General features: G+C 34.8%; 1 pseudogene; it reads left to right on the top strand.

Annotated features, from left to right (window-relative positions):
• Positions 1–1,119: 1,119 nt before the first annotated feature.
• The window catches only part of LOC131896411 (protein TFG-like), a 30,852-nt pseudogene continuing 8,642 nt past the window's right edge, over positions 1,120–23,329 (top strand).

Genomic DNA, 23,329 nt, shown 5'->3' with positions numbered 1-23,329 from the left:
ATATCAAAGAACAATTTTGTGACTTTAGTGTAGCCATGACTACTTTCTTCACTGTGTTAAAGTATACAAAGCATGAACTTCTACGTCTTCAAAGCATTCACTCATGCTTTTCAGTAATGTCAAGTATATTTACGTCTTTCAGCTGCCTCATCTCAAGGAACATTTTTAATCTGCAACATAGAAACTCTATACCATTAAAGAGCTCCATGTTCCATCTACACCAGCTTCTCAGATACTCTCCTTTCTGTGTTGTGATTTGATTACTTTATGTGTGTTACAAATTTGGAATTTACAGAAGACAATTTATCAACTATGGATGTTACAATAAAATTAAAAATTGTGTACACTAAGGATTTCAAGGTTTCAAAGTGTCCCACAGTATGTCAGGCAATTAATAACTTAAAGAGGACATGGTTAATGTGTTAAGGCATGTAGAACTATTAGGAGAGAAATAAATAATTTCTCAAAATCTAGGATGGCAATATAGTTCAGTGGCAATAAGTTGCCTAGTATATTTAAAAATCCCTATACCCCCCCAACACACACACACCACTAAATCAAGCTACAAGAGAACAATCTAATGAACAAATTGGACTGTTCACAAAGTTAGATACATAAGTAGTGGATTCACATTTTCAAAGACAGTATCTCAATCATTAGTGGTAGTAGAAAGCATAATACAGTATCCTGTCTTATCTGTTAGATGGTCAGTCTTCAAGTTCACAGTAACAATGTATCAGAGGAGATGGAGAGCAGGCATGTATCTTACATAACTGACAGACCTGTAAATCAAATCAGCTTCTTTGGAAAACTGATTGGTTTTACCCTATAGGTTACTTATGACCCCATGATTGCATCCTTGTGTATATGCTCTAGAAAATTCTGGCTAATGTCTTATAAAAATGAGTAAGAATATATGAATGATAGTTTTATGGAAATGCTAATGTACATCAACAACAAGAGAAAATGGCTGGCATCATTTATTGATTGCCCTATTAGCCAGGATAAAAATGTACAATTTTATCCCCTTAAATAAATATCACCACTACATAGAAATTAATATTTTATTTTAGGGATATGTCCACTAGATAGAATTTTACACAAAAAAAAGCTGTCAAGATGAGTCAGTGGTTAAAAGTACTTGCTGCTTTTCCAGGAGAATTGGTATTGGTTCCTAGCACCTACTTCAGATGGTTCATGACCATCTTTAACTCTAGCTTCAAAGGATGCAATGCCTCTGTTCTGCACTGGAACAAGTACTAACACGGACACACATAAGTATAGACACAAATACCTCTTTGATTAATTACAAAATAAATCTATAAAAATAAAAAAGTAAAACTCAGTAGGAACTTCTTGATACATTTAGCTGTGATCTCAAACAGATTATATACAGTTTTAAGAAACTCCATAGGCTGAGAATAGAAGTGGGGAGAAGATAATGCTGAAAACTTGCTCGGTGTTTACTAAGTTAAAGTTAGGCAGAACCAAACTCTACTGTGCTGCTACTGTACAGTGGGGGGCAGGGAGAAATACTTAATAATTATTAATTTACCAATTAATAAATGATAAGAAAAGAAATTATAAATAACTGGGATATAAATGCATTTACCTGATTTAAATTAAAGAGTGGACACCTGTATTGAAGCATTGTATCTTAACTCATTCATAGGCATAATTTCATGTTTTCTATAGCAATTTGAATAGAAAAAGAAATGTATTAATTTTCACATGGTAAATACTTTCCTAATACTTATGTATCTATATTATGACAACTTGCTTATTTAATACATTATTACAGTTGCCAATGGGACTGGACTAGGCCTTCTGGATACCCAAGACAGTTGTTTAGCTGGAACTGTGTGGGGGGTCCCCAGGCAGGGGGATCAGGATCCATTCCGGGTGCATAGGCGGGCTTATTGGAGCCCAGTGCCAAGGGTGTGACACCTTTCACAGCCTTGGTGCAGGGGGAAGGGGCTTGAACCTGCCTCAGCTGAGTGTGCCAGGCTCTGCTGATGCCCCATGGGAGACCTTGACTTGGGAAATGTGGGAATGGGGGATAGGTTGGGGGGAAGACTGGGGGGAGGGAAGAGGGAAGAGGGGGGATCTGTGGTTGGTATGTAAAGTGAATACAAAATTTCTTAATAATAAAAAAGGATAGAATAGATAAGCTAATAATAGACAAACATTTGAGAGGAATCAAGGTAGAAGAACTAATCATCACACCAAACCTCTGTTTGCCTTGTTATTTATACCTCATAATTAACTGCAAACCCTGGAGAAGGACCCAGTCTGGCTCATCTCTGTTCTCTCATGTAACATCATGATAATACTATTTTCTCTAACATAGTTTGGACTTATTATATTGCAATTATTCAAGTAAAACATTTTGCACGTTAATGTTATATAAATACTAGAGGATAATGTCAGATGAACAGTTTTTGAGGAAAGTAATATAGAGAAAATAATAATAAAGATCTTGGGCATCATCTGATGTTAGAGCAATTACTTCTTAATAGTGGAAAGTACTTAGGCTGTGAACGCTGTTTTGAAATTTCTTTCTGGAAGGTTATTTGATTACATAGTTTTATTAGTTATTTATTTATTTTGGTGTGTGGCACTAATACATGTAATTGTTATTTATTTCAATTTAATACTATTTTAGAACTAAACAAACCTTAGTTTTGTCAATGGACTCATCATCTTTATTTTTCATTTTATTATCTATGAGACTTGAAAATAAATCAAGAAATATTAATATTTCATTATTGACCTGTAAGGTTTAATATTTCTTGGTTCTAGTGGTTGTAAATGGCAACATTTACACATCAAAGAGTTTGAGGAATTTGTACTGAGTTCTCAATTATTTATGTTAGCTAGGATACATAACAGGAAACCATTGCTTAGAATAAACATGTTTAGGCTCTTTCCACCTGCCATGTACGGGACCGTGGCTCATCGCTAGGCTTACTGGGTGTGTGCGATCGGCCAGGCAGCTTACAACTTGGCCAGGCTCAGCAGAGGGTGGCCCAGCGAGCGGTGTCTGAAGCCTCCCTGCGACACTGCAGAGCCTGCAGCCAAGACGGTAGAGACAGCGGCCTGGGCAAGTGGTTAACTTTTTTTCTAGAGTTGTATATAGAGAGAATCCTGGAGTCCACCATGAACAATTGGACCTAAGTGGGAAGCTAATTATTAAAGCTCAACTTGGGGAAGATATCCCATTCATAATGAAGATATTACTTAGCAATGAATTAGTGCTAATGATGCAGCGAGTATGCAGAGGAAAACTTTTGAGAAATGATGAAGTTACAACAAAGTATAAGGATGAAGATCGAGATCTATTAACCGTTTTTGATAGTTCTGACCTTTCCTTTGCAGTTCAGTGTAGCAGAACACTGAAGCTGACATTATTTGTTAATGGCCAACCAAGACCCCTTAAATCAAGTCAGGTGAAATATCTTCGTCGAGAACTGATAGAACTTCGAAATAAAGTGTATCTCTTAGTGGATAGCATAGCGTTTCCTGGACAACCAGGACCTTCTACAAGCATTCTTGTAAACGATACTGTGGATGGTAGGGAAGAAGCCTGCTGCTTCTGATTCTTCTGGAAAACAGTCTAAAGTTATGGCAGCAAGTATGTCAGCTTTTAATCCTCTGAAAAACCAAGATGAAATCAACAAAAATGTCATGTCAGCATTTGGATTAACAGATGACCAGGTTTCAGGTCCACCCAATCTTCTTGCAGAAGACTGTTCAGGAACTCCTGACAGTATTGCTTCTTCCTCCCTATCAGCACATCCACCAGCAGTTTGGCCACAACAACCTGCATATACAGGAGCTCAGACACAAGCAGGTCAAATGCACCAACAATAACCAACAGCAGGCTGACTATGGGCACAGCAGCCTCAAGCTCCTCCGAAGCAGTATAGTATTCAGTATTTAGCTAGTTACAGCCAGCAGACTGTATCCCAACAACCAGCTTCTCAGGCACCGGCTCCTGCCTGTTCTGGTCAGCCACAATTGCCTACTCAACCACCACAGCAGTACCATGAGAGTACTTACCCTCCACAGACTTATACTACCCAAACATCTCAACCTGCTAATTATAACTGTTCCCCCTGCCCTGGCGCTCAACCTGGAATGGCTCCAAGCCAACCTGGTGCTTACCAACCATGACCAGGTTTTATGCCATCTCCTGCAAGTACCCCTCCTTCCAGTGAGCCCAACCCTTATGCAAATAACCATCTTCCTTTTGATCAGGGATATACCCAACCTGGACCCAGTTTTATCAATGAGGAGGCTCAGGTACTCTAATGATGGCTAATTGCTTCCTGAAAGACTACAATACTATTTTGTTTCAATTTGTATTGTGTTGAAGTTCAAAAATTGAAAAAACAGAGCATTTTTTATTATATCATTGTTGCTCTTAATTGAAAACATGATTTGCTGTAAGACAAACACAGAAAGACCAAAATGAACATTGTTTCCTCCCTGCTTAAAATTGTAGGAGATTTCTAGTTATTTTAGAACACTTCTTTTGCATGTAAAATAATTGGCTTTCTAGTTCCCAGAGGATATTACAAAGCTAGGCTAAGGTTTAGCCATCACACTTGGCTACTGACCATTGGCATAGTGTACTAAAAATAGAGCCCTTTGAGAAATTGACTAGACATTATGTGTAAAATGTAGCATTGATAGGTTAATAAAGATGATTGAATTTTAAAAAAGGAATAAACATGCTTAAACAAGAAATATCTTTAATGCATCCATTTTTAAATTTTGGTAAAACTCAATATTGAGTTTGACTTTTTCCAAGTTTACTATAAATGACCTATCAAAATATTGATTCACTTGATGACTTTTCTAGATTTTCAATTTTGCAGTAATCCCACATATTAATGACCTGAAGAAAAAGATACAGAAGTGTTTAAATTCTGTCCATACTTCCTTGATATTATTTTTCATTGGGCATATAAATTATGAGAAATTGTATTTAATATTTGTTTTGTTTGAAAGAAACAGCCTCATTTGATGAAGAATTTCAAATAAAAAATGATTGCCCACGCCTAAAAGTTAAGAGATTTATACATTTTTCCCCTAAGGTTTTCAAGGGCATATTAAAATTTATACATCAAATTTTATGTTTAAGAAAACATGGTTTTTCAATAAAAGAAAAACCTACTCTTAGTAATATACAAACTCCTTTGACACTGTAAGGAAATAGAGAAAAATAGCATGTAGAAGTGTGTCATCATTTTGAAAGAAAAGATAGAGATATCTGGAGCCTTATAAATGCATAATTTACCCAGAAATACAGGTCCATGACAATGGTCAAAAAAAATCTAAAATATAAAAATATTCTAACACAAAAAAGGATACATTTTTTTAAGTGAGGGGAAAAAAGAAAATGAGAAAAAAATCATTTGCATTTCAGGCAAGACTGGACTCCAGCACAAGTATCCTTACGTAAGGCAGAAAAGGTATGCTCCTGGTGCATGTAAATCCTGAAGACTGTTTTTATGATGGTAGGTAATGGAAAGGCCATCTTTTATGACAATTCCAAGACAATGTTAAGATGATGGAATGGAAGAGTAGCTTAGCGAGACACCACTCTATGCTGAGAAGTTAAATAAGGAGAAATGGCACTCAGAGGTCAACTCTCCTGTTTCCTTCAACAGCACTAAAGACTTCTTGTGAATTATTCATAGCATATTCTAGATTTGGAAATAAAATATGCAGTTTAAAAATATGGCATTCTTACCTGTCTTTTAGAAGATACTTTTTTTTCCATTTTTCCTTGCCTTTTTGTAATTTGTGTAATCTGCCAAATTAACAGTAGCCAGCAGATAAATGAAATGTAGGCATTTCAAGATCTAAAACATTCTATATGAAAATCAATAAAAATATAACATGTCATCCAAAATTTTTTTCTTTGAACAATTAGATGCCATTAATAACTACAGGATACTATGAACAAATTATTTTATGATAAAATAACAGGAATCAGAAAAACAAAGGATTACAAATAGGCAACTTATCAGCAGTCACTCAGAACAACAAAATATCACAGATACCTAAGATAGAAGGCAGAAAAAGAACTGATCCAAGTAACTGACAAAAGAAAGTCAAATTACAATTTTCCCCATACGATAAGGCAATGCTGACAATCTATCTCTACTTCAAATGGTCTAGAATACTTCAGTTGCCTTTTAGTATTTAGAAGATAAGTTCTATCCAAGAATACATTGCTGGCTGGTCTTACCTATAAAATAAGTAGAGTAGACTAAGTATTCTTGTAGGTAAAATTCCACCATATATCATGTCACGGTTCAAATACAAATGACCTCAATAAGCTTGTACGGAGGGGCATTATTAGAAGTTGTTGTTTTTTGAGAGTAGCTGTGACCTTGCTGGAGGAAGTGTGTCACTATGGGGTGGATTTTGAGGTTTTGGAAGCTCAAGCTAGGCTCAAAGTTACTCTCTTTTCCTGCTGCCTTTGTATCTAGATGTAGAACTCTCAGCTACTTCTCTAGTACAGTGTTTGCCTGTGTGCCACCGTGATTCCCACTGTGATGATAATGGACTAATCTTCTGAACTATAAGCCAATCCCAATTAAATGTTTTCCTTTATAAGAGTTCCCAAGCAGATACTTTTCACAGCAATAAAAATCTAATAAATCTGTGATTTGTTTTAGATGTATTAGAATGAGTATAATTATATTGAGACAAAAAGAAAAGAATTCATACATTAAAACTGAGGACTTTTCATTTATGTTCAAAGAGTGATATAATGACATTTTAAACATTTGAAGTAGAGTTTCTGAAATGAACATATCAAGTATATAATAAATATCTTAAATTATGTTTTTATAATGTCAGTATTGAAGTGTCCATGTGAGAGTCATTTTGTTTGGTTATTGCCCATCCTGTAAGAGCTTTTAAATGCTCTACTGAACCATCAGAACAGGTCTGAACCATCATTGTGAAAAACAAAGAGAAAAACAAAAGTATTTTCAATAGGATCATTTAATACCTGATTTATATTCAGTTAAGATGATGGGATGTGCATCTCTTGTCGAGCAATCGTATGACACAGTTTCTTGGTTTCCTAGCAGAAAAGAATAAGAAATGAAGCAGCCATTACAACTTAAAAACCCTGTCAATCATACATAGACAATAGAAAACTAACAAGCACTTCATGTAATATATGAGATAACATATTAATGTAAGGAAATATATTTGGAGTATCATGAATCTCAAGTGCTTTTGAGAAATTTTAGCAAATAATATGATTAATTAATTAGAAGATAAGAACCAATGTAAAACTGTAATATGTGGAATAAAACTCATAAAAGAATAAAAAGGGATATAATAGACACAAAAAATTAGAAGTGAAGACTATTTGCAAGATCATGCTATGAAAATCAAGTCAAAAGCATTTTCCCATGGCCAGGGAGGAATTTAATTTATAATTCTGTCTAGAGAAATTAACATTTTTGAGAAAGAATTATTGATATCATTATATTTTATATGTGTATAGAAATTTTTATATACATATCTATGTGGTTATTAAAAGCATGAATTCCAGAAAATTAAGAAGCAGAAAGCAGTTTAAGAAACAATGAACTTTGTCCTGTCATTACACAAGCTCATGGCAGATAGAGTAGTCTCAAGAATTTGCTATGGAAAGATCAAATAGGCAGAGGTTTAAATATTCTGAATTATATAGACTTTTCTGTTAACGGTAGACAATATAGAGTATGTAGTCAGGGTAAGAAATAAAATTTACATGGTTTAAAACCCACTTTAAGTCAGCTAACTATATAAGGAATAATCTTTAAGGATAAATAGACTAACATGCGTTTCCTGTTTCCAAGAGTCAAAAAAGAAACGCTCACAGTTTGCAGGATTTCAGTTAATGAATGTGTTTTGCCTGGTGAGAAGAAATATAAAATTAAACACAGCAAAGACCTATTCTTAATCACTAAAGAGCAAATAATTTCAAAGTATTTGTCTGTATCCAAGAATGTATATATATAAAAGTAGACAATTTGTAAAAGATTACAATCACAGAATAAGAAATAGAAAATCCCTAGTATTGATAAGCTAAAACAGTAAATAAAACATAATGCAGAAATGTCACAAAAAGAAAGATTAGATGGTATTGCATTAAATGAGGTATTATAATTCTGTTTAAGGTCTTCATAAAACTAGAAAAACATGTTAATAAGGTTGTGAAGAATAAAAGAATGTCCAATTGGAGTAGATAATATTTTTAAATCTAGATAAAAATTGTTTCTTATTTGAAAAACAACTGAATGAAATTAATAGCAGATAATTAGACTGCAGAAACTAGTGCCACAAATAGATACTATCCATGATAGAACACACAGGATAATACAGTGGTTAGCTGTATTTTAACTAAAATATGCATAGTCAATTTATGAGGAGAACACTACAGTGGTGGAGAAAAAAAATGGATAAATGTTATCTGAATAAATAATGGCTGAAAATGCAAATTTTAACAGAATACAAAACCACGAGTCAACAAAATTAAAAAATTTTGAACTTTGAATACAGAAAAAAATACATCTAACTGGAAAGAGAAATATCTTTATTGTGGCTATTAGAAACATACATTTTAGGTCATAGAACATAAAATGAGGAAATAGAAGAATTATCATTTAATAATAGAAATTATTCATAAGAAAATTAGAGAAGTATAAATTCTATAGGTTGAAAGGAAATTGTTACTATAAAATGCATATTCACTGAAAATACCTTACATTTTATTGTAGCATGAATCTTAAAGAATCTTATTAATAAAATCAAACCTGAGGCCAGTTATTGGGGTGAATTCTGGCACATCAGAGAAGCAGAACAAGCCACAGCTACCTCACCTTGCCAGTTCCTCAGTTGATCCTGTTTCCTCAGACTGGAAGTCTCTGAGTCCTCATCCAGAATGGGTCTCAGCTGAACTGTGCTGCTAGAAGCCTGAAAGCTTAACCAGCCAAATGCTTCTACTTTCTGGTCTTCACGCCTTATATATCTTTCTGCCTTCTGCCATCACTCCCTGGGATTAAAGGCTCACTTCTTGGGATTAAAGGCGTGTGACACCATGCCTGGCTGTTTCCAATGTGGCCTTGAACTCACAGAGATCCAGAGGGATTTATGCCTCTGGAATGCTAGGATTAAAGGTGTGAGTGCCACCATTTTCTAGCCTCTGTATCTAGTGGCTGTCTGGTCTCTGACCCCAGATAAATTTATTAGGGTGTACAATATTTTGGGGAACACAATACCACCACATTTTATAGATAAAACTAACGTGTTTCTAGTTCGTAAAATCTATAAGAATTCATTTTTAAACTATTTGTATAAGAAGTCATAATGGAAACATTTTATGCATGAGGAACACAATCCCAGAGGAATATATGCATATAGAAAAGAGTAGTAAGAAACAAGATAAGTGTCAATAATGTATATGCTCTGTGGATTCCAGGAATAAATCTAGACTTGATATTAAAAATATATGAAATGGCCCAGAATTCCAGTCCCCAACTCAGGTGAAGACCCCATGCTCAAGCAAAGGAAATATGAGCTACCAGAAATATAGCCCAACTTGAGTGAAGACCCCTGCTGAACCACAGGCCACACCAACCAGAATACCAGAGAGGAAACAGAAATGAAGGAACAAAACACCCATCCAACAAAGATGAACTCAGAAATTGTCACCTTTCCCTATAATCAGCCCAAAGCCGGATGCCTAGAGGCCAACATAAGAATACAGACAGCAACAACAAAAGCAGTATGTCACTACCAGAATACAGTTATCCTACTACAGCAGTCCTTGAGTATTCCAACCCAGCAGGAGGACAAGAAAAATATCTTAAGCTAAATTTATGAAGATGATTGAGGCCCTTAATGAGGAAATAAATAAACCTCTTAAATAAATAGAGGAAAAGGCAAACAAAAAATCAGAGGGAAATATTCTTTAAAGAAAGCCAAGAAAAAAAAAAAAGAACAAAACAAGCAGTTGAAGGAAACACAACTGTTCAAGACCTGAAAATTGAAATAAAAAAAAATAAAGATAGCCGGGCGGTGGTGGCGCACGCCTTTAATCCCAGCACTCGGGAGGCAGAGCCAGGCGGATCTCTATGAGTTCGAGGCCAGCCTGGACTACCAAGTGAGTTCCAGGAAAGGCGCAAAGCTACACAGAGAAACCCTGTCTCGAAAAAACCAAAAAAAAAAAAAATAAAAAAAAATAAAGATAATACAAGCAGAGGGAATTACAGAAATGAAGAATTTAGGTAAGGAAACAAGAACTACAGATGCAAGTATCACCAACAGAATACAAAAGACTGAAGAGATAATCTCAGGCATTGAAGATAGGATAGAAGAAATAGATACTATGCTCAAAAGTAAAAAAAAAAAAAAAAGCAAAACAAAAACAAAAGTTAAATGTAAAAAATTCTTGACATAAACATCCAGGAAATCAGAGACTATAAAAAGACCGAGTCTAATAATAATAGGAATAGAGGGAAAAGAGAATATTATTTTTCTTTCTTGGCCTTTGCCCAGAAAACACTTTCAACAAAAACTATGAAATTTTTCCTAACCTGAAAAGGAAACGCCAATAAAGGGATAAGAGGCTTACAGAACACCAATCGGTTGGACCAGAAAAGGAAGCTCCCTCACCACATAATAATTAGAATAATAAAAGAATATTAAAAACTGATAAAGAAAAAGAACAGGTAATATATAAAGGCAGACCTATTCAAATTATACCTGACTTCTCAAAGGAGACTCCAAAAGCCAGAAGGGTCTAGACAGACCACCTGCAGACTCTAAGAGATCACAGATGACACCACAGACTAATATATACAGCAAAAACTCCAATCACCATAGGAGAAAACCAGCTATTACATGATGAAGTCAAATTTAAACAATACCTATCCACAAACCGAGGCTTATGGAAGGTACTAGAAGGAAAACTCAACCCCATGAAAGCACAGGGAATAAATAATCTCACACCAGCAAAACCAAAAGAAGGAAGAGGCTTACACTCAAGCATGCATACACACACACACACACACACACACACACACACACACACACCACCACCACCACCACCACCACCATCAACAATAGCAACAAGAAAACAGGAATTAACAATCATTAGTCATTGATATTTCTCAATATGTGAGGTGAGGAGGGAAGACAAACTGCAGTCAGGTTGGAATGTATGAGAGAAGGATAAAAAAACAAACAAAAAACAGTATTCCACAAAACTGGAAATATCTAAAAAAATTGACAATTTTCATGATAGATACCACTCGGTGAAATTAATTCAAAATCAGATAATCAATAAAAATAGACCTATAACTCACCAGGAAAGAAATAGTAGCAGTCATTAAACTGCTCCCAACCCCAAAAAGTCCCGAGCCAAACGGCAGTATGCAAAATTCTACCAGACTTCCAAAGAAGAGCTACTCTGCAAATATTCTGCAAATTATTCCACAAAATAGCAACAAAAGGAACATTGTGAAATTCATTTTATGAGGCCAGAGTCACCCTGATACCCAAACCACACAAAGATTCAGCAAAGAAAGAGAATTGCAGATCAATTTCACTTGTGAATATTGATGCAAAGATACTCAATAAAATGCTTGCAAACTTAATTCAAGAACATAGGAGATGACTTCCAGAACAGAACACTGTCACTAGCACAAGTACTAAGATCAAAAATTAATAAATTATGCCTCATGAAACTGAAAAGCTTCTGTAAGATAAGGACATCATTAATAGGACAAAATAATGTCCTACAGAATGGGAAAAGGTTTTCACCAACTACACATCAGACAGAGGTCTGATATACAAAATACATAAAGAAACCAAGAAACTAGATATCAAGAAAACAGTCTAATTAAAAATGGGATACAGATCTAAATAGAGAATTTTCAAAATAGGAAACCAAAATGGCTGACAAACACTTAAATAAATATTCAACATCCTTAGCCATCAGGGAAATGCAAATCAAAACTCCTTTGTGATTCTTTCTTATACCTGTCACAATGGTTAAGATCAATAACAAAAGTCACAGCTCATGCTGTCAATGATGTAGAGCAAGGGGAACACTCCTCCATTGCTGATGAGACCGCAAACTTCTACAACCAGTATGGAAATGAATATGGCTGTTTTTTCCTCAAGAGCAAGTTATACCACTCTTAGGCATATACGCAAAAGATGCCCCATCCTACGACCAGAAATTTGCTCAATTATGTTTATAGTGGCTTTATTCATAATAACCAGAACCTGTCAACAACCTAGATGTCCTATAACAAGAGGATGGATAATGAAAATGTGGTACATTCACACAATAGAGTATTACTCAGACATTAAAAATGATACTATGAAATTTACAAACGTTCGTGGAACTAGAAAAAAAAAATCATCCCGAGTTAGGTAATCTAGACTCAGAAAGACAAACATGGCATGTACTCATCCATAAGTGGATATTAACTGTTAAGTCACTGATACAGAAATGCTACAATCCACAGACCCAGAAATGCTAAGTAACAAGGAGGGCTCTAAGGGGAACTAGAATAGATTTTCTGAGTTGACTGGGGGCAGGTCTTAATGAAAACAGGAAGGATCAGTTGGGTGGAAGAGTATGCAGAGAGACAACTGGAATTGGAGGGTATTTGTAGAGCTGGCAATGGAGAAACTTAGTCCATTAGAAACTTTAAGGATTCTATGAGTGTGACCCTAGTGGGGACTCCTAGTAATGGAGGATTAGGAGCCTGAACTGGCTATCTTCTCTAACCAGACAAGGTTTCCTAAAATGGGACTGGGACATGAACCCAGGCAAAAAAAAAATAAAACAAAACCAACCAAACAAACAAACAAACAAAAACCTTCAATCTTCAGCCCCCCAAACCTATTATATATCCCATCTGTAAAATGTATCGAGTTAATAGAGGCACAGAACTTGTGGGAATGGCCAACCAATGATGGCCACCGACACCACGAGACGGAGCCCTTGCCCAACACTGCGTTGATGAACAGGAACCAGAAAATAGAAATCCCAGAGACCTAGGATAAAAAAACAATAATATTATTCCTAATGATAACCTTATATACACATAGATTCTTGCCCTGATCAGTCTTGATCCAAGAGGCTTCTGCCAGCACCTGATGGGAACATATGCAGGGACCCACAGTCAAACATTAGGCGAAGAGAGCCAAAATTGGAGATCTCCACTGGTCCCTCCTCTCCAACCTCACAGAACCCCATGGAAGAGTGGGAGGGAAAAATGTGGGAGCCAAAGGATCGAGGATATCACGACAACATGACCCACAGACTTCAACTAAGTAGGGCTCATAAGGGATCACAGAGACTGAAGCGACAATCACAGAGCCATCTGCATAAATGTTATTATGATTGTTAGCTTGGTGTTCTTGTGGGACTTCTAACAGTGAAAGTTGGGGTGTCTCTCTTTTGTCTGCTTTAGGGACCCTTTTCCTCCTACTTGTTTTCCTCATGCAGCCTTGATATGAGGGTTTGTGCCTAGTCTTATTGTATCTTGTTATGCTGTGTTTGATGGACATTATTTCTGCAGGAAAATGGACGAGAGGAAATTGCCTTCAGGATGTATTGAAAACACTTAAAAAAAAGAACAAAAGAAAAATAAAAACAGATGGAATTAACACATCAAAGACATTGATAAATGATACTGATTTAAGTTACTTTGAAAGTGATTAGAAATTATAAGGCCACACAAAAGAAAATCCATATAAACCCTGAGTACTACATGAGTGCATCTGAGGAGTTTTCCTATTTTGTATCTTGATATTATAATCAAGCAGTGATATAAATATGTATTAACATGTTAACAGGTCTATTAGAGGAGAATACTAAAGTGATACATGACATAACAGGTTCTAGTTTATTCCTATGAAATCAATTTTAGTTTTACATAGAGGGATATTAAATATAGAAATGTTTATAGATCTCCATATCTTAGTAAAAACCTGAAAGTTTCTTTGGTTTGTCAGAGCCTTGAAGCAGGAAAACTGTAGTAATAATTACTATGTCTAATCTCCAGATGCTTGTTTCTAATGTCATTGTTCAGTAAAGGAACAGAAGCCCAGTAGAGAAATGGCCAAATCCTGGAAACATGTAAACAATACACAAGGTCACTCTAACCAAGAACCTTACACTGATAAAGACCAATATGAACAGGTAACAATCACACGGTCAGAAGAAAATTTTGATATGATGAGATAAAATTTGTATTTCAGAAAGTTCCTCTCATAACTCTAAATCTCATATTAATGACAAAGAGACAAAGAAAGTCAAAATCTAAAATACAACTAGTGCATCTTAATAGATTCTTCACCAGATCAAGTCAAGGCAAAAATTACTTGAAGGCTGGATCAGAAATGGACATACAGCAGAGAAATGTGAACATTCAGATAAAGGGTTTTAATTAATGCTACAATTAATATTTTTGTTAAATTAAAAAAACTCGTCCATATATGAAGTTAATAAATGAAACTGTAAAGTATATGAGAACTCTCCCATGTTTTCAGTTTCTCTACTTTTATAAAAATAAAGATTTTCTCATTTATAAATTCAAAATTATTTGCAATAAGAGAATATTTGTGGTAGAGATAATTGTGATAAAATGCAAACATTTTAATAATTGAATCATTATTTAGGGTAGTTAACATAAATGCTAATGATACATTCTCTGTTGTTAATACCAGAAAACTCTCTAAATTACAGTATAAATTCAGCATAATTCTTTGGCCAATTGGTTTGTTTCATAAATTTATAAATAAATTGTAAAGTCTATATGAAAATTTATAGATTCCAAGGAGACAAATTGACTTTAAAAAATATGTTAAGAGACTGAAATATCTATATATCAAATTTATTATTAAGCTACATTGATTAAATGCTACTAAAATAAAGAGAATAGAGTGGAAAACATAATAAACCTGTCTGACAACGTTTCCAAGGATATTTAGTGGTTAAAGATGAGCCTTTCTATAGACCATACACTATAACTACTGATTATTCTAATGTAACATCTTTGAGTCAGTCTATCTTTATCATCTAATACTGAATCAACTCAAAATGACCATAGAACTAAATATAAATCACAAAATGTAAAGTATGCAGAAAATGTATTTGTTATCCTGTGTTAGTGTTCCTAAGTATATTCAAAATGGGATGATTGTATTTGTTCTTGCTATACTGGTGAAATTTACAATTCTACCAGGACAAAAAATAAGCTAGGAAAAAAAAAGATTTCTTGCACCTAAAACAATGTTGTTAGTAGAAAATAAAAGAAGGACAAGTGACATACATCTGGTAATCGACTTAAATAAATTAAATGAAAATGTGATATAAAATATGTCAATACCAATCATTAACAACTTAGCAAAGTAACCAAAGAGGAACTAGCATACACAAAAAAGTATGTAATAGGCTCAACATCATTCTACTTTATATAAACACAAGGTAAAAACTTGCTGACATAATCCTACAAGTCCCTAGTTTATAGTTGCTTTGAAAAGCTCATCAAATACAGTTGAGTGTTTAAAATGCACAAACACTTTGAAATCAATTTAGCAGTTTTTTTAAAAAATAAACATTTTACACACACACACACACACACACACACACACACACACACCTACAAAATCCTGCCATTCCTCCATTATTTACTGAAACAAACTATATGTCCATCCTCAGATGTATACACAAATGTTCATAGCAGCTTTATTTGGAAAACAGCAAAACTGCAAAGAGCCACAAATGTTCTTGGACAGATGAATGGGCTGAAATTATATATACTCCTGCGTTGATTAACATATTAAATTTAAAAGAATGAATTGTAGTTAGACTTAACAACAGAAATGATGTCAAAATAATTATGTTGTATAAGAGATGCTAGGAAAAATGGATATTGTGAAACTGAATTTAACCTTTAAATATGAATGATGCTTTAAAGAAACCAATTGAAGATAGTATCTTATCATTTCTCAACAGAAATCCCTGGTTACTTTAACCCAGGGATAACTTATTTTAGAAATTCTGTGATAGAGTGCAGTGATAAAACTGAGGTACCTCCATCCAACTGAAAGGTTTATGTTTCCAACTCAATTAAAAGCATAATGTATCACACACAATAATTCACCAAGCAGATGAGTCTGAACTCCTTAAACTGAGACAGATTTGCTTGATAATATATTTTTAGATTTATTTTAAACTTAAGTTCTCTTGTAAAGCTCTTTAGAGAACAGAGTTTAGGGAAATTGAAACTGTTAAAGTCCTCCAGAGATGGCTGAACTCTCTAAATTGGTCCAATATTTGTCACATTCTTATGATCAGATTTACTGACATATTAATTCACTAAATTGCATTTTAGACTTAAATAATATGCAAAAGTCAAATTTATAGCTCTGCATCTGGGATTACATTTGCTTCACTAGACTTTAACTTTGGAAAATACAATTTATGGCTCTCTCACACAAGTGAGGTTAAAAGGACATCAAATATTTTACAGTTATAACAATGGTACCAGTTCATACATCAACTATTTCTATCTAGTTGTGAAACTTTGAAGCAAAGTAGAAAATATAAAATCAGGAGAAGAATAAAAAAATACAACAAATGGTAGTAGTCTAACACCAATGGTAGTAGTACATGTAGTATGGTGATCTCCTAAATTCAGTTTTTGACTGTGAAATTCATTTATCTGTTTGATTATGACTGATTAAGAGGATGAGAAGTTTTCTCTAGACAGCATAGCTAAACACTGAAGGTCAACTATAGTTTCAGGGACATATGTTGCACAGTCAGCTCATGTATGAATACCCAGATTGTTATAAAAGTCTATTTACTGCAGTTTGAGTCCATTATATGCGAATTTAATAAATATATGACTTCATTAGAAAGACTATTTCAAGGCATAGCCTTTCTTTACATGACAGATATTTAGCAGATATTGTTGAATTTATTACAGTTGTGCACAAATTAGACTGATTCAGGATGAAGTTAATTACATTACCATCCTTGTAGAACTGATGGTACTTGCTTTATTATCAACACCAGCATTTTAGAACATCTCTCTCTCTCACTCTCTCTATAAAGAATGGAATATAATTATAAAACTGAAAGCCTTGCAGTTATAAGCTAACTAACAGTAGTGTTAAAAGAACACTTAAAACCATTTCAGGGTACCAATAACTGCCATCATTTCAAACTAATTGCTACATAAAATTAAATATGTTGTCATAGTTGAACAATGACTCATCCTCTTTTAAAGGTAAGAAATAATGAGCACTGGTGTGTATTTGTAAATGTGTAACTTCTTAAAAGTAGATATGGAGCTTAGCAATGTGTTTAATGTTTCAAAAGATTGGTAATCAGATTGATTCTGTTATTCAGCAAAGGGATGATACCATATAATTTCTATTTTTTGCCAAATGTATTCTCTCATGGATATTTATTTTTTAATTAAATTTTCAAAAACCTCATGTATGAGTACTGCATCTATAACATATCCAGCTCTCACTCCCTGTGGTGATTATTGTATAACCCCAATAAAGCTTAACTGAGGATCAGAGGACAGAGCCAGCCACTAGATTAGACATAGAGGTCAGACAGTGGTGGCACACACCCTTAATCCTATCACTTGGAAGGCAGATATCTGTCTGCTTCTCTAAGTTCAAGGCCACCCTGGAAACAGAGCCAGGAAGTGGTGGCACACACCTTTAATCCCAATACTGGGAAGCATACACACCTTTAATCCCAAGAAGTGATGACAGGGTGGGAAAAGGTATATAAGGCATGAGGAAACAGGAACTAAAGCAGTTCAGCTGAGATCCTTTTGGGTGAGAACTCTCAGAGGCTTTCATTCTGAGAAGAAAGGATTGGCTGAGGATTGGCAAGGTGAGGTTGGCTGTGGCTTGCTCTGCTTCTCTGATCTTTCAGATTTTACCCCAATATCTGGTACCAGGTTTTTTATTAATAAGACCATCTTGGATTTGAAAAAGGTGAAATGTGGTGATACATTGTGTACCTCAATAAAGCTTGCCTGGGGATCAGAGGACAAAGCCAGCCACTATATTAAATTTAGAGGTCAGGCAGTGGTAGCATGTGCCTTTAATCCTACCATTTGGGAGGCAGAGATCCATCCAGATCTCTGTGAGTTCAAAGCCACACTGGGAACAGAGCCAGGCATGGTGGCACAGGCCTTTAATCCCAACAATAGGAAGTAAGTAAGATGGCAGGGCACAGAAAGTTTTATAAGGCATGAGTAGACGGGAAGTATCTTTCTTGAGGCTGAGGTTTTGTAGAGGTATAGCTGGAGAATTTTCTCTCCAGTCCCACCAAGCCCTGGCAGTCCCTTAGCCCACTTATAAAATAAACATACAGATGCTTATATTATTTAAACTGCTTGGCCATTAGCTCAGGCCTATCATTGTATAGCTCTTACCCTTATATTCAGCCCATTTCTATTAATCTATACTTTGCCACGTGGCTCATGGCTTACTGGTACCTTACATCTTCCTTGTCCTGGAGGTGGTTCCAGGCAGTCTCCCTTCCCTTCCTGTTCCTTCAATTCTCCTCTCTGTTAGTCCCACCTATAGTTTCTGTCTGGCTATTGACCAATCAGTGTTTTATTTATTAACACATTTACCATATAGAACATCCCACAGCATAGAGGTAAGAACATGGCTGGCTTCTTCTGTTTCTCTGATCTTTCAGCTTTCACCTCAACATCTGGCTCTGGGTTTTTTCTATTAATAAGACCTTTTAATATTCACATTACACCTCCAACTCTTTCATGTTCTCTATTCCTTACCAAATCCATGACTTTTTTTCTAATTATTATTTTGGCACACAGATATAGATGACAGACAGATAAATAGATAGATGGATTGATGATAGATAGATAAATAGATAGATAGATAGATAGATAGATAGATAGATAGATAGATATAGATATAGATATGTATATATAGCCTATGTAATTGATTATGTGCTGCCTACATACATGTGTCCAGAGATGACAATTTGTGCATGGGCAACCTTTGTAAGAGTTGATCCCTGAAAGAAAATGATATTCCCTCTCTTGCCAGACATTAACCACCTGTAGATATTCATGTAAGAGAAGGATCTTGTGGGATTTCCAACATCCACATTGGCATGTCCACTGGTGTCATTATGTCAATCATATTGAGGCAACTATGCATTGAGAGTTCATGGGTAAAATCTCCCTGTCATTGTATCTAAGAAGCACTATTTAGTAACAGACAACCTGGTTCTCTGACTCTTAAAGTGTTTCCATGCTCCTTATGTGAAGTTCCTTTTGTAGGTGTAGATTTATTAAGTGATTAAGTGGGGTCAGTAACCCCATCAACACTTATTACTTACCTGTCATCTAGATTTGGATCTCTGTAGTAGTCTCCATCTGTTGTAATATATATATATATATATATATATATATATATATATATATATATATATAAAATGAATGAATGAATGAATGTGTGTTTTATGAGAGGTGTACCAAACCACTTTGTGACTTTAACAAAGTCAGGGTCTTGTGGAAAGAGGAACTTCCACCATGAAAATATATACATCAAACAGACCTATAGGAAAGCCTGTGGGACAGTCAGTTTCTTGATGAATAATTGATGTAAGAAGGCCAGCTCACTGTGAAATACCACTCCTTGGCAGTTGGTCTTCAGTTGTATAAGAATCATTGAGGAACAACAAGTCAGTAAACAGCAAAGACAAAAGTAAAGGATGTATTTATGTGATGATATGTTTGAGAAGTGTCTCTAAATATCACTCTATTGGTTGGCATGGTGATGGCTAGCAAATAATCATATTCCCACAACTTTAAGTGTACATTGATGACTGTACTACTAGTCAATTCACATAGATTCAATTCATTTTAGTGGAAGCACATTTATATGTTTAAAAGTTGGTCAATTGAAATATTCATAGAAATGGGAATGGTTATGTATGTAATCATAAGAAATCAGTGCTAAAACACAATTTAGCTTCCTGTTGCTAGAGTTATCTCCAGTCCTGCCCAGGCCTGCAACCACTCAGACCCAAATAAACACACAGATGCTTATATTATTTAAACTGTTTGGCCCAATGGCTCAGGCTTCTTGATATCTAGTTCTTATATCTTAAATTAACCCATTTCTATTAATCTATAAGTTGCCACGTGGCTTGCACCTTACCAGTACTTTTCATCTTGCTTCTCATGGTGGTGGCAGCTGGCAGGGTCTCCTCACTCTACCTTCCTGTTTCTAGAATTCTGCTCTCTGCTTGTCCAACCTATACTATACTTCCTGCCTGGCTACTGGCTAATCAGTATTTTATTTATCAACCAAATCAGAGTAACACATTCACAGCATACAGAGCAATCGATATCCACAGCAGCTTCCAGCTAATGAAATGGACTTTGTCTAAACCATGACATCCAGGAAGCAAAATGTGAAGCTTTCAATAATATATAGTAGCACACAGTTGTTATAGTCAAAGTTGCTTTCTGTTTTTTAAGATTTTACAAATGTGGAGGAAAATCATGGAATATGCTTTATTTTCAAGTAAAAAAATTACAAGTGTTCCTTGTTATTATAATAATTGAACATAGTCATTTACGTTTCCTTTTTCTATATAAGTGTAGAAAGGAGGTACTGTTGTGGTTTTCCCCTCAAGAAAATGTAGTAGATTAAGATAATGAACATAATAATTGCCCTGTTTGGAGTACTGCACAATGTACACATGAGTTATTCTCTGTGCCTCATATATATGTACCACTACTGTGTTTATCTGAAAATGAACAAGGAAATATGAACAATGAAATATGTATGCATATATACATATATATATATATATATGTATAGCACACACACATACACATATCAAGCCTTCATTAATCAAGGATACAGACACTTGGAATAAAAAATAGTGCTCAAATTTTCTGACTAGAGCCCCATAACTTTTATAATCAAGATAGTTTATAGGGAATTGCATTTTGAGCAGAAGTAAATTATAAGCTAAGTAAAGGTAATAACACTTTATACATAGTCATAGCTAAAGGTTATTTCAGTTGTGCATGATTTGATTAAAAACACACACAATTTATTTTAAACAGTTGTAATATTTAATGTATAATATTTTTATTTAATAAATAAAAAGCCACTAAGTATCTGGTATGCTAATCTCAAAGTATCTTTACTTCCATCAACTAGATAGCTTTAAAATCCTATGATTTTTTTCACAATCTGTGGTTGTCTATTAAAGAACTATTAAAAGACAAAAGAATATCACAAAATACTTTATCTATTAATTGCCATTGTCATTTGTTGTCTTTCTTGTTTTAGCCAGAAACAGTACCTACTTTTTAGTTCCATAAATGTCTGTTCTAGTATATATTTGGAGGACTGTACCTAAGGAATTCAGTTACCTTTACATTTTCAACATGTATTTTAACAGTAATATTAATAATTGTCATTAATTTTATCTTTAATTTGACTTTAAGCTAACTTTCTTACCTATGATATAAATAAATGAGACACAATCTTCATATTTGGTTACTATTAACAGTACAATTGTATTTACTGCTAATTGTGGTATATTCTTGTAGGACGTATAGGAAAGAGCACCAATGGCTAAAATAGGTTATGATAGAGCTTAATAATTTCAAAACCCTGCTTGCCAAGAGCCTAAGTTAATTGGAACCACATACTTTCATTTTGACCCATACCATAATATTAAAGCATCAAAATTATGATGTTAGTAATATCAGAACTCTGTGCATTTTAATCAACTGGGAACTTACATCTTGATTATGCCACTGTTTTCTGCAATATTATAAGGCATTTCTTCTGAAGTAAATTACATATTCTTTTGAGGACCTTGGAGTTTATATGAAGTACTATTCTGAAATTCCTGATAGTCACGTGTTTTTGGGTTTTTTTTGTAATTTTTTGTTGTTGTCATTGCTTTGTTTTGTTTTATTTTTCAACTCAGTTTTCAGAAATACTCTTGTGGGAATTTAAGAAGTGCTTACTCCCACTCACTGAGCTGTTCCACGCTGTAGGCCAAACCATTAAAATCATCACAGTCATCTGAATACTAGACATTTGTTTCTAGAAATTAACAGTGAATTGCCAGAAAAGCTCTGAGCCAAGCTGACACTGCTGGATGGAATCCATAGGGAAGCTGTCTTTGTTTCTGCTTTAAAAAAAACTTCCAATTCTCAGCTCTGAATAGTTCACTGGACAGTGAGCACACAGTCATAATGGACTCGCAGACAAAATCTGGTTACAATTTGTCTAACATTCTAGCTATTGTTTGCACTTGCCCTGATGTGTAGTGGTTTAAGTAAGAATGGCCCCAGGATGCTCATCTATTTGAATGCTTCATCATTAGGGATCGGCACTACTTGGAGGGATTAGGGGCTGTGGCCTTACTGGAGTAGGAAGTGTGTCACAGGAGCTGGCGTTTGAGACTTGAATAGCCTACCCCAGGCCCAATAGCTCCCTCTTACTATTGCCTGAAGATCTGGATGTAGAACTCTCAGCTACTTCTCTAGTTCCCTCTCTGCCTGTGTGTCACCATGCTCTCCACCATGAGGATAATGGACTAGATCTCTGAAACTGTAAGCAAGCTGAAATTAAACACTTTTCTTTTTTAAGAATTGTTGTGGTCATAGTGTCTTTTCCCAGCAATAGAACAGTGACTAAGACACAACAGAACTGAAGCTCAGTGGCTTGTTTCTTGTTCATGGTGTATGGGGTGGTTTTTGTTTTTCAATTTTAAAACCTTATATTTTTACTGCTATGGGAACATTCTGTTTCACAATTCAGCATATATTTTGAGTGTAGACTATGTTTTTTTGGATAGTATGAGTTGCTAAACATTCAAAGAACAGAAATCATAGTCTGATAGAGCAAGAACCTCATTCTACTGGGCAGATAGTTGTCAGTAATTAGGGAATAATACAGAGTTCACACAGTAAATTAGAAATAAGAAAACTTCCTACTATTCATCTGTTTCTTCCTATTTGACTCTTTACTACAGTTCTGATATTTTGATATTTTTTTATGCTTATGGACATAATCTAGTAACATAAATAAATAGCCAGCCCACTAATGATAACTAGGTAACTAACACTGGCATCTCACCACCCATGAAGATTCCTGTGTCAGTCTACCTAGTTATTAATAATGACCTAGGAGTTATACATATAATGACTTATTATAAAATTATAATCAAATGAAT

This window comes from Peromyscus eremicus, chromosome 20, assembly GCF_949786415.1.
Source record: "Peromyscus eremicus chromosome 20, PerEre_H2_v1, whole genome shotgun sequence".
Classification (NCBI taxonomy): domain Eukaryota; kingdom Metazoa; phylum Chordata; class Mammalia; order Rodentia; family Cricetidae; genus Peromyscus; species Peromyscus eremicus.
This window is presented reverse-complemented; position numbering and strand designations above follow the sequence as displayed.